The sequence below is a fragment of the Etheostoma spectabile genome, chromosome 9, assembly GCF_008692095.1.
Source record: "Etheostoma spectabile isolate EspeVRDwgs_2016 chromosome 9, UIUC_Espe_1.0, whole genome shotgun sequence".
Classification (NCBI taxonomy): Eukaryota; Metazoa; Chordata; class Actinopteri; order Perciformes; family Percidae; genus Etheostoma; species Etheostoma spectabile.
Genome location: NC_045741.1, coordinates 1,554,469 through 1,566,236, shown reverse-complemented (window position 1 = coordinate 1,566,236; position 11,768 = coordinate 1,554,469). Strand labels below are relative to the sequence as shown.

At 38.1% G+C, this 11,768-nt stretch overlaps 2 protein-coding genes across 6 annotated transcripts in view; one reads left to right on the top strand and one right to left on the bottom strand.

Annotated features, from left to right (window-relative positions):
* Window positions 1-1,642, bottom strand: part of tgfbr3 (transforming growth factor, beta receptor III) — an 84,432-nt gene extending 82,790 nt beyond the window's left edge. For all 3 annotated transcript variants that reach the window (XM_032525720.1, XM_032525721.1, XM_032525722.1), the window contains exon 1: window positions 1,408-1,642. The gene's annotated coding sequence lies outside the window, so the exon portion shown is untranslated. The remainder of the gene's footprint in view (window positions 1-1,407) is intronic.
* Window positions 1,643-9,349: 7,707 nt separating this feature from the next.
* The window catches only part of brdt (bromodomain, testis-specific), a 44,920-nt gene continuing 42,501 nt past the window's right edge, over window positions 9,350-11,768 (top strand). For all 3 annotated transcript variants that reach the window (XM_032526556.1, XM_032526555.1, XM_032526553.1), the window contains exon 1: window positions 9,350-9,694. The gene's annotated coding sequence lies outside the window, so the exon portion shown is untranslated. The remainder of the gene's footprint in view (window positions 9,695-11,768) is intronic.

Here is an 11,768-nt window from a genome sequence, read left to right as displayed (position 1 = left end):
TGTGTGTGTGTGTGTGTGTGTGTGTGTGTGTGTGTGTGTGTGTTACATACTGCATCTTGTGGTACATTAAGATGTTAAGCTGTTCTGGATGTTAGAAATAACAGATGACACCAGTTTGCCTCATATGTAATCAGACTATGTCGGTGTGGACCTTTTGACTTGGTGAATGAACCCTAAATTTCAGTGTTAATGTGTACAAGCTCAGGACTAACAAACCACCCAACCTCCCACTCCTTCCATCACAAAACTACCCACACATCTCACAGCCTTCTGTCTAAAAGAGCTAGAGATCCTGTCCCCACACACTTCAGCATACTTAAACCACATGCGGTATGACATCGTGGACTGTTTAGATGCTGACATCTGTGCGTGTGTGCACTGTTGCCAATTGAGTCACCATGCAGACAGATTCTTGACACATCTGTGATAAACTATAAAACAAGTCTGATTTGCAGTACCTTTCTGGATGTGACTTTTAAGTATTAGTATTGATATCCAATGTCTTAAATTGGAACTGTAACAATTAGTCTATTAACACAAAATGAATATGCAACTATTTCAGATCTGTTCAATAATTGCAGTGCTTTTATTAGCATTGATTTCAAACTGTTGGTGGGACAAACAATTGAAATTGAAAACATCTTGGGTTATTTCATTGTTGTTTTGTTATAGCATTTAAATGTATATTTAAAAAAATGATTACATTCAGCTTCAAATGATTAGGAATATAGCTTTTAAATGTTTGTTCCTAAATATCCCGTCATTGGCTGTTCAGATTTGATAAACAAAAAAGCTGAATCTAATGAATCTACACTCTGCTGTTTCTCCAGAGTCCAACTCCCAACATTATCCTCTGTCACAGCAACACTGACAGATAGTGGTTAGAAATACACAGCAAATCACCTCTATATTAATTGCAGGCAGTTTCCAATGTCATGTAGGCTACAAATAAACGAATTCCTGTTGACAGAATGTCCTGCTTTAATCTAAAATATTACACGCGCGGTTTCCCTGTCATTTCTGTTGATCCCACAGGACTGGAGAGCATGCTGTTCTCTATCTGAAGGGAATACCTCTGGACACACACTCTGTTTACTTGCGTTTCATGTTAATGTCCTGTTTTCTTATGAAACATGACCCAACGATTAGAGAAATGGATATCAACATGAGAAACTATTAGCTATAGCCTGTAGCTTCTAAAAGGAAAGCAAGAGGAAAAGCTACATGTCAAAGAATGGAGCCCGAGACAGATGTTCAGCTGGATTTATGGGCAAGTAAACACAGCTAGCTAGAAAATATCATTTTTACTCTAATAACAATCACCGTGTAAAAACACGGTAGTTTTATAAACCATGCTGTTCTAAAAACAAGCTGAGCGGTAACTTTTGAAAGCGTTTACTCACGTACCATGCAGAGTCTCCAGAAAATGTCAACTTGGCTGAAGGTAGAGTCGCTCCGGTGGATGCGGATATTAGAGTCCTTCTTGTCTCGGCTGGACCTTCACAGCGTTCCGTTGCTTGGAAGGGACGGCTGCTGACAAAACGGACGTGATATTCTACCAAAGTATGGATAAACAGCCCTCTCGCTGAAAAGTTTACTGTTATCTATCTCCTTTTACTAGGAGCTTCATCTGGGGGCGGGGCGAAGAGGGAGGAGGCTGAGCTGTGCGCGAGATCTTCCTACAGCAGGGCAGGCCCGCACGGTCCCTCAAGTCCCTGCAAGAAGTCACCTTTTCTTACTTACCAAACATGTTAGTCCAAAATTAGGAATGCGTGACTCTGTGCTGAAATGTATTGACTCTCAGTCCCCTTTTACAGGACAGATGTGCAACTCTATACACAACTTAAAACACAAAAATATGTATGTATAGTGTTGCTACAGGTCGCTTTTGTCACAATAGGGCCCATAGAGTGATCTCTATATGGGGGTTATTGATGCCAGATTATGGGAATGTCTGGCTAAGCAAGAGTCTTGTTACTAACCCTAGCACACTTGTATGCCTCATTTTAGCACACCAACATCTACTGCTGCAGAAAGAGGTCTTCTTTTATTGTGGGGAAATACATCTGTATGGGAAATATAGAATTCTGGTATTTCTATTGTAACAAATATACAGTTAAGTACTGTATATATTAAGGACTGCAAGTATTAAGTAACATAAGTACTGCATGTAAGCACAAATATATGGTGCTTTTATTTGACTTGAATATTTATGTTATTTTACACATTTTCTATTTCTATATTTGAGAGGAAACTATTGAACTTTTTACTTCACTATTATTTATTTTAGAGCAATAGCTACAGTTTTAGTTTATAACTACAATGCATTGAAATAGATTAAAGCAGTGTTTTCCAAACGGGATCCCTCGAGGACAGGACAAGAATGATCCAAAAGTAATTTTTCATTGGTTTATTGTACATTTTTTCTTGTGTTTGGCCACGTTTAAAAACAAGAAAACATTTATAGAACTACATTGTATATGACAATTTCTAACATCAAAATGAAACATCATAATCACCATATCAAAATCTCTGTTTAACCATGGGCTTGGTGGGGTGCCATAGACAAAAAGATCACTCACAATCACAAGGTTAAAACAAAGTAACCATTTGTAGGCCTACATAAAGTTCTTAAATGTAGTGCTACATACAAGATTAAACATTAAAAAGCTGCTAACATCAGTAATAATGATCCAAACATGTAACCATATAACACTGTGAAAGGGGCCATTCAGAATGCTCGCTCCTTTAACTTTTGATTACTGAGTACTTTTTGATGCCAAATCTTATTTCACTTAAACAAGATTTGGAATATAGAACCCATATTGGGGTATTTTTACATCATGGTCTTATTTATTGTAATTCAGACACTTTTTTACAGGTGTCTTATGTGTAAACAAGTAAGAGCACTGACTGCTGCAGGGATCAAACCTGAAAACTCCCAGCTATCTTAGCAGCTGTACTTTATACATCCCTCCAGTATTCATATTCATTGAAAATATACATTTTTTTGGCTTATCACAATTTATTTTTGAGATATTGTGTGATATTGTCAGCAATTATGCTTTTAAATATAATACTTTAAATAATACAAGTCATGAACAATATACTATGAATATGCCACTTAAGGAAGCAGAATCAAAGTGGGGATAGAATTTGATCCGAGACAGTCACTGTTGTTACTGGGACACCTGCATACAATAGAGGCATTGTTAATGTTGTCAGTAGCACCTGTGCTTTTCTAATACGACAAGTCTAAATGCTTGCTGTGTAAAAGGCCTACACACACAGATACGCTCTAGAAATGTGCATTTACCAGCAATGGAGTAAGAGTGCAGACTGGGCCGTGTCCAGGCGTTGGGTTTCCAAGCAACATCTGTACATATACTATTAGAGATGTCGTGATTAAATAACAAAATAGACCAAATAAATCAAATAAACATATGTATAAATGACAACAGCATGAGCCCATCATGCACGTCCCTCCCCAGCACAAAGGTTTTTAGGAGCCCTCCAGGAATCTTAGGTTTAACTCATTTCTAGTATAAACATCCAACCTGGCAAACCGTTTATATTACATTTTTTCAAATGCCGGCACCCCTTAATTCCTCAATCCTTTTAAAATAATCTCTCTGGCTATTATTAAATGAGTTTGAACCCAGCTTCTTATATGTAAGTATCCATCCGCCTAGGATTGACCCATCTCCCAGAACAAATAATGTCGGGCTGAATGGACCCTGGGTCTCTGCAGTCTGACATTTATCATGTCTCTCGGTCCAAAATTCCTTATCACAGGACCATAGGACATGAAGTAATTGGCCGTCCTCTGTCTTACATTTCAAACAATTTGGCATGTCTTTCAGACCAATTCTAAACACGCTGGATTGGTCCAATTGAAGAGAAGCATAATCTTGAACTGAATGAGGCGCAACATCACGTCGCGTGGCACACAGAAATCTGATTTGAGCAAATGCAGTAATAAAAATTAAACCATAGAGTTATCTACAATATTACAAAGAACTAGCTACCCACACTGTACTTTGTGTTTTGATAGTGATAATGCCAAATAGGGGCTATAGGAAAAAATCTATTTACCAACCTTTACCAAAACAATTTGAAAATAATTAAATTATATCAGTTTTTTTTTACTGTTAAATACAATAACAAAAAAGAACAAGGCATATACAGTGTAGATGCTATCAAATACTAATGGAAATATGGCATATTTTCCAAACTAAACAATCACTCATCTTACATTAGACATGTGTATTAAGGTCACAAGGGAGAATTTGTCAAACATTTGTGTTTTTGTTTATGAAATAATTCTGTTTTCTTTACCTTTTTCTTCTTTTTAAGGGGTAATAAGAGAAGTTATTCCAAAATATAGTGATTAAATTATGCAGGGATAACCATCACAAGGGCTAAAACTGAAAGACAATCCTACTACGAGACAGTTCAGAGTTCAGATCTACCTGATATCAATGCCTTTGGAATGCGAGAGGAAGCCTTTGTGAGCATGTGCTGCTGATATATGGCCCTACACTGTATATCCTACTGCCGTCAGGCTACAAGGAACATGCCCTCTGTAAGGTAACTACAACACGACAATAAGAAGAAGAAAAGAAAAAAATCATAATAAAGAAAAGACGCATTATTTTGAATGACATATTAAGTTTTTATATGAGGAAAAGAACATGCAAAGCCTGCTTTTGGAACAGCATTCATCAAGCATTATTAATTTATCAATGTAGTTAAAATGCTCAAATGGCCAGTAAATAAAACACAACCAACCAACCTGAAAGTCATGTTTCTATAGACTGTTGTTGTGAATTAGGTAATTTGCTTATTTTACAGTTTAGGCCTGTTTTGCCTCTGAGTGAGGAAAACACTTGGGCCTGGGTTGCATTACATTCATTTGGCAGATGCTTTGTTTTGCTCAAAGCAACTTACAATGAATAATTTACACCTCCATAAAGAGTGCCCTCAACTTCCTATGTGATATGTAAATGCCATACAATTACCTAACATTATTGCTTTTGATTTTAGGCAAAAGAGCAGTTGATAGTAACTTGCTTTTCTTTTTGATCAGATTAGCACAAGGATGTTATTGGGTATGTAATCACAACGAACATCACTAACCTGCTTCTCCTATATTTAAACTTTGGGTGGCTTCTAATATTAGGATGTAAGATACTTAGCTCTCACAAGACATTTTTGTCACACACTTTCAATTCACCACCCCACAACCCCAATCACAAGCTCTAAACTGTAAGCAGAATGATACGTGTGTGAAATCTCTGGTACGCTCCTAAACAAACACTGCTTTGCTGTGATATCAGACTTCCAGTACAAAAGAAGACGCTGTGTGACTGGGTACAACATAAATGTCAGCTTAGTGATTCACCACTAATGAGACAGCACCTGTGACATGAAGGAAGGAAACTTTTGTTGTGGAAAACACACACACAAACACACACACACACACACACAAAAACTGAAATGCTGCTTTTGAGAGCTGACAGGGAAACGCTCAAAGGGATCAAATTATTTTACATCTCATACATATGCATGTCACCGTTAAAGTGTTCCACTTTGTTTATTTACACTGTGTGAGGGTTGTCAATACAGCTGAGAGGAAGAGAAATAGAAAGCATAACACTGCATCAAAGATAAGCACAATCTGATGCCTCTTCACATTCCATTAATGTCACCGGAGTTCTTCAGTTTGTATTGACCCAGTTGATTGCACCAGCTGTCGAATCCAACAATGCTCTGTCAGAGGTGTCATGCTGCACCCAGTGTTAATGCCATCAAGTATAACTGCATCGAATAACAAATGATCTCAGTATTTGTTCCTTGCTAGACAATGTAAGCTTATATTGGACTAACTGTAGTTTAATAAAAAAAATGTGTTACTCTTTCTATATGTTATTGGCTATGTGGAATTATGTAGAGTTCATGTGAATGAGTATATATTGTTTTATATTGAGTATATTTTGTTGTGTTGTACGATAATATTTAACATATCTAATAATCAACGTATCAACAGTGATGCATTAAACAGCACCATGCACATCTCTCCCCTGCACATAGCTTCCTAGGAGCCCTCCAGAAAGCTTTAGAACCTTCCCCATTTTCCTGTATAGACATCCAACCTGAACCGTTTGTATGACATATTTTCAAACACCGCCACCTTAGACATCTCACAAGGCCCAGTCTTGGATAGACGGCAGCCTTTCATTCCTCCATCCTCTTAAAATAATCTGTCTGGCTGCCAACTTTGATCCTCTTTGAAGAAATAATCTTGGGCTGAATGAAATCTGGGTCCCTGCATTCTGACAGTGACCATGTATAGTTATTTAAAAGTATGCTGAAACTCCATTTGATTGAACATTTTGTTCAATCAAATTCAAGTCTGAACAAAAAAGGAAGCATGGGCAATTCTAAAAGAAAAAGCAGCACATACAAGGATTTTGTCTTCTCAACTCATGTTGGCAGCGTCATTTTACCTGTATATACCTAGAAAAAAATAATGAATGGATTAACTTGTCATCATTGTGGGAATCCCCTTTTCTTTGTCCTTGCTCCAGGATTGTCTTTGGGACACTGAATATTTTTATTTGGGCAGGGATTGTTATTGGACTGCTGCTGACTTGAGTTGCGGGAAGTTATTGGATGGCCAGAGCCAAGATGGATCTACTGCCTCCAACATCTTAAATCACATAACGACACCAAAAAACAAACAAATACAGTGTTAAAACTTTATTCCACTGGTTCTCTTGGTTTCTCACATGTTTTCACTTTGATTTAAAATACCCATCAGTAGGAAGAAATATAAGCTCATGTTTTTGATAATACTGGATTTATATCAAAGCATAAACACATGAATTCTATTCAAATTCAGACTTTTCTTTTAATTCATTTAAAACCATATGCTACTAGACCACTCCAAAGATCTTTACTCTACATCATTTACCAACAACATATGGTGCACACATTAAGAGTAAACTTAATTTTTATTGATTTTTTGTGTGGCATTTTAGGCCTTTATTTGTGAGAGGACAGCCTAGACATGAAAGGGGGAGAGAGAGGGGGAATGACATGCAGCAAAGGGTTGCAGGTCTGAGTCAAACCCGCTGAGCCTCTGTATATGGGCGCGGCGCTCTACCCAGTGAACTACCCAGGCGCCCTAACAATAAACTTAGATATAATGCAAGCTAAAAACAGATTCCTGTGGGTATCAAGCACTGCCCCTGTCTGTTTCAGCTTTCCATAAAAACATCATTTTTTGAAAATAAGTTTTTAACAAGCAGAGCTATCTCATTCAGCACCTCTCCCACCTGCTCACTATGTACGTCCTTACCAAAGCGGGCAGAATGTACTCACGAATTCAGGATGTTAACTGCCTTCATGTACACTGTATGTTGAGAGTAGTTTATAATTCCTTCTTTAATGCAGCCTGGGCAGCCAACATACTATGTAATGCAATCATTTGGGGGACACAAATATGTGGATTCTGTTGCCCTCTTATGGATGATGTGGACCAAGGCAATTCTCAGAAAGAGAGGCCGGTTTTGCATATTTCTTATAAAGTCATATTTTTTGAGCAATTCAGACAACTAAAGATTTACATATTGGTAGTAGACGTAGTGGCATTGTTGGCAGCAGCAGCAGTGCTGGAAGAAGTGTGATCCTTATGTAAGTGAAAGCAGCAATACCACATTGTTAAAATACTCCATTGCAAGTAAAAGTCAGGCATTCAAAAGTACACAAGTGTTAGCCAGCTAAATGTATTTAAAAGGAAAAGTGCTCATCATTCAGGAAATGGATGCAGTCAATATCATATTACTGAATAATTAGTAGTAATGTGTTACTGTGTAAGCAGAATTTTAAAGTTGTAGATGTTTAAGTTAGCAGCTTCCTTTATTTGAGTTGTTTAATCTACAAATAAAATGCATAAAATTGAAAGTAAAGTAAAGTATTTTAAATCATGTAGTACTTGAGATAATGTACTTGGTGACATTCTTACCACTGAGTAGCAGTAGTAGAATGTGTGAACTTTGCTTGTTGCCTGGCTTGGTTTGAGGAGTGTATATTTATTCACTGAAAAACAAAACCAGTTTCTACTCCTCACGTTTGAAGTATTTTCTACAGTATTGCTGTCCAAAGTGAAATAACATTATGTCATATCACAACGGAATTTCTCTTGTCAGAACTGTAAATGTGTTAATCAATTACTTTGGGCACAAAAAACACAGAACCACAACAACATTCCACAGGCTTGTACCATCAAACCTCTTCCGGAGGATGATTCAAACAGTCTCGTTAATATACTTAACATTTGCCAATGGCTCCATCTTGTGGACAAAATGTGTAAATTATCCAAAAAAATGAATTACTTTAAAGCCCTTTCATTAATGACATATAAATATTGGCTGTGAGTGTCAAACGTTTTAGATACCACTGTATTGATGTTGACCACAACTAGCCTAAATATACAAGGTTCAAGAAACCAAATATTAAATTATAATTAAAATGGCAGACATTTCTCAATGATTTGGATTCGTGCCCATCACTGTCTTTTTAATCTAGCTGTTTTTTGCCAATGTTGTAGTAGACATTGTGACAGGTCAGCCTATTCCAGGCGTATATTTGACAGGACAGCCGAAGACAGGACTTGGGACTCGAACCTACGGCCGCTGCGGCAAGGACTGAGCCCCAGCAGAACCAGGTGATTCACCGGGGCGCCCCAAGTGGTCACAGTTAGTAAATTCAGTTTAATATCCACGTCGTTCACACACCCTTTGGTGTGTTTTCAAGTTAGGCCTTTGTATTTTTTTTTTTTGTATAGTCACTGGTTGTACAGTCATGGTTGTGCCATCATAAGCGCAGTAGGTATTTAGCACACAGGGAGTAAAAGACTGCCTAGTTAAAGTTGCCCTTTAGTGCCTTTAGGGATTCTACATGACGGTCATGTTCATTCTATCGCTTCGCATTTCCCGGGTTAACAGTCCCGGAAAAAACAGCTAACCTTACTACAAAAGGCAGTAACATTAGCTAAGCGGATTGTTGTTCTATCATGGAATGTCACAAAATCGAGACAGATATACATATAGTAATTTTCCTTGTAGATTGTGGTTGGTATTTTTTATGTGTAATTGAAACCATGTTTTCCGCTTCTGGGTCTGCACGCGAAACCACCGCTCCGCCCAGATTTTAGTCAACCTATTCTTTCAGTCGATGCAAAGTCAGACATGTTGTGGTAGTCGGAGGACCGCACTGCCAGTACGTCTCTCCGTACTGGCAGTGAAATATCTGACGTTATTTAGAGTGTTAGTGACTTGCACCAACCAGTCAGCATTCTTATTAATTGATAATCCTCCAGGATACTCCAGTGACACCAAGTTGCCATTTTGTTTGGAACAAGTCAACAAAAGTATTGTCTAATGCTTTAAAACCCCAGGTATCGTTAGCTAACGTTACACATGACAGGAGAAACAATGGGATGTGTTTTTGCATGAAAGAACGGTTTCTGGCGCCTTTGTCTGCAGAAAAGCAAAGTGGAACAACTGTAGTTAGTGTTTTGACCAATCACTTTTAGAGCCTCGTGCAGAGGGGTATAAATTTGAGGCAGTTGCCGTAGAGACGTTTGCCACTCAAGAATTGAACGCAGGAGCCCGTGATATCGCGTAAGGTAATGTTAGCACGGTGACGTTAATACTTACAAAATACCATGTTTAACAAACGTAGCTAAACTTCTATTGTGGTAACGTTAGCTGATGTAACCCTAATGAGTGAAACCTGCGAAGGCTGTCATAAGTTAGCAAGGAGTCCATAAACGCAACAACATCTTAGTTAACACACTGCAAAGTTAGCTAGCTAACGTTATACGAAAACGCTATAGCTACATATGCATTCGTGAAATGAATATTGCATGTACATGCACCGAATACGACTTATGGCGGTAGTTGGTACAACTTGTACAACTGTAAATGTGAAAATACGTATCTATCTTTATTTTACACGTGTCCAAAGTCGCCTGGCAACGTTAGTATTTTTCACAAATTCCAGTTCCTAATGTTGGGTAACATTAGCTAACTTTAATGCGACTGCGTAGGTCACTAGTACGTAACTTGCACAATTCGTCGGTCCTTTTTTTAAAGCCAAGCGTTGGCTTCATTGACTTCATTTTTGTTGACGTGCTCTCTCAGCAATGTGGAAGTAACTAACCCAACGTGAAGTCAAAGCCGCTAACCTGTTGGCGTGATGGTGCCTCGCGTGTTGCTCTGATCACTGTCAACAGCGCAGCACGCAGCCATGCTTTCTGTTCAAGACAGATGAGTGAGATATGACGAATTATAGATAAACCCTGTATCTCAGCCAGGCTTATTATACACCTTACGTATATTTTAAAGTTGTTGTAATCAATTTAATTTTAAAGCAGGTGAAATGATGGTTCACTTTCAAATGGTTTAATATCGGTATGTTCAGACTCACAAAAGGCCCATAGCAGGAAATACACCAAAAAAATACGTATACAAAATACAATACCTCAGTAAAAGCAGCTCTTTCTATAACTTGTTAGTCTGAAAATAGTATAAGATACTCCCCCCCCCCCCCCCCCCCCCCCCCCCCCCCCTCATCCAAACGACACATACATGTATACGTGAATTGTCTCAATAGTGCCTCACATGTAGAAACACCAGCGTCTCCGAACAATTGACTTTCTGGCTTTTAAAATTTACAAGGGCTCTGTCAGATTGACTTAAATATGTTCAGAACGCACCTAAATGCAACCATTCACACAATGTGGGTGTGTTAGCAGTAATGGTTGTTATTGTGAGGTGTTCAAAAGGAGAAGCTGATATGAAGGTGATATGGAATGCTGGAAGAAAATCTTTGTTAGATGCTGATAGCAGTAAATGCATTGCATTTTTTCCTGATAACTGGCTTAAACAACTGAATATCAAAATTAAGTAAGATTACATCTGTCAGTCAAATAATTAACAAATTGTATTAGCTGTATGTCCAAAAACTACACAATTATGTGACGCTTTATCTTAAATAATTATAAACCTCAAACAGCAGTAGACCCCAATCTTGCAATGAATGACAAGATGTAGTAGACTGAGGAGCTCATCATTTAGTCGCACATCCTTTGTCATGGTTTCAGTGCTTTACCTTTTTCATATATATATATATATATATATATATATATATAAATATATATACACACACTCACCTAAAGGATTATTAAGAGCACCATACTAATACTGTGTTTGACCTAGGGCTGCACAATGAATTTAATTATAATTGCAATCACGATTTTGACTTACCACGATCAAATTTGCGTGATCGAGCGATTATTTATTTATTTATTTATTTATTTATTTATTTATTTTTTTAAAGAGCGTCATTTCATAGAACGCTCCGGGTTTTTTGCAAAGCCCATCTACCGCTCCGGAAAGCCGTCTGCTCATGAGCCAGTCAGAGTAGTTCCCTGCACCCCGTGCAGCTTAGTTTCTAGATGTAGACAGTCCCAGAGGACAGAGTAACGGGAGGAAAACTCAACAGACAGCAGTTGGTTATACGTCGGTCTTAAGGTTTACCAGTTTACCAGTAAACGCAACATTTTGTCCTGTCTGTTGTTTTTCAGGCAACAGCAGTCAGCAGTACTAGTCAGTGCTAGTAGCGTCTGTCAGCTGTTAGCTCCTCTAGGTCACCGGTGCTAATGTCCTCGCATCCGCTGCAATGTTGTTATATGGATA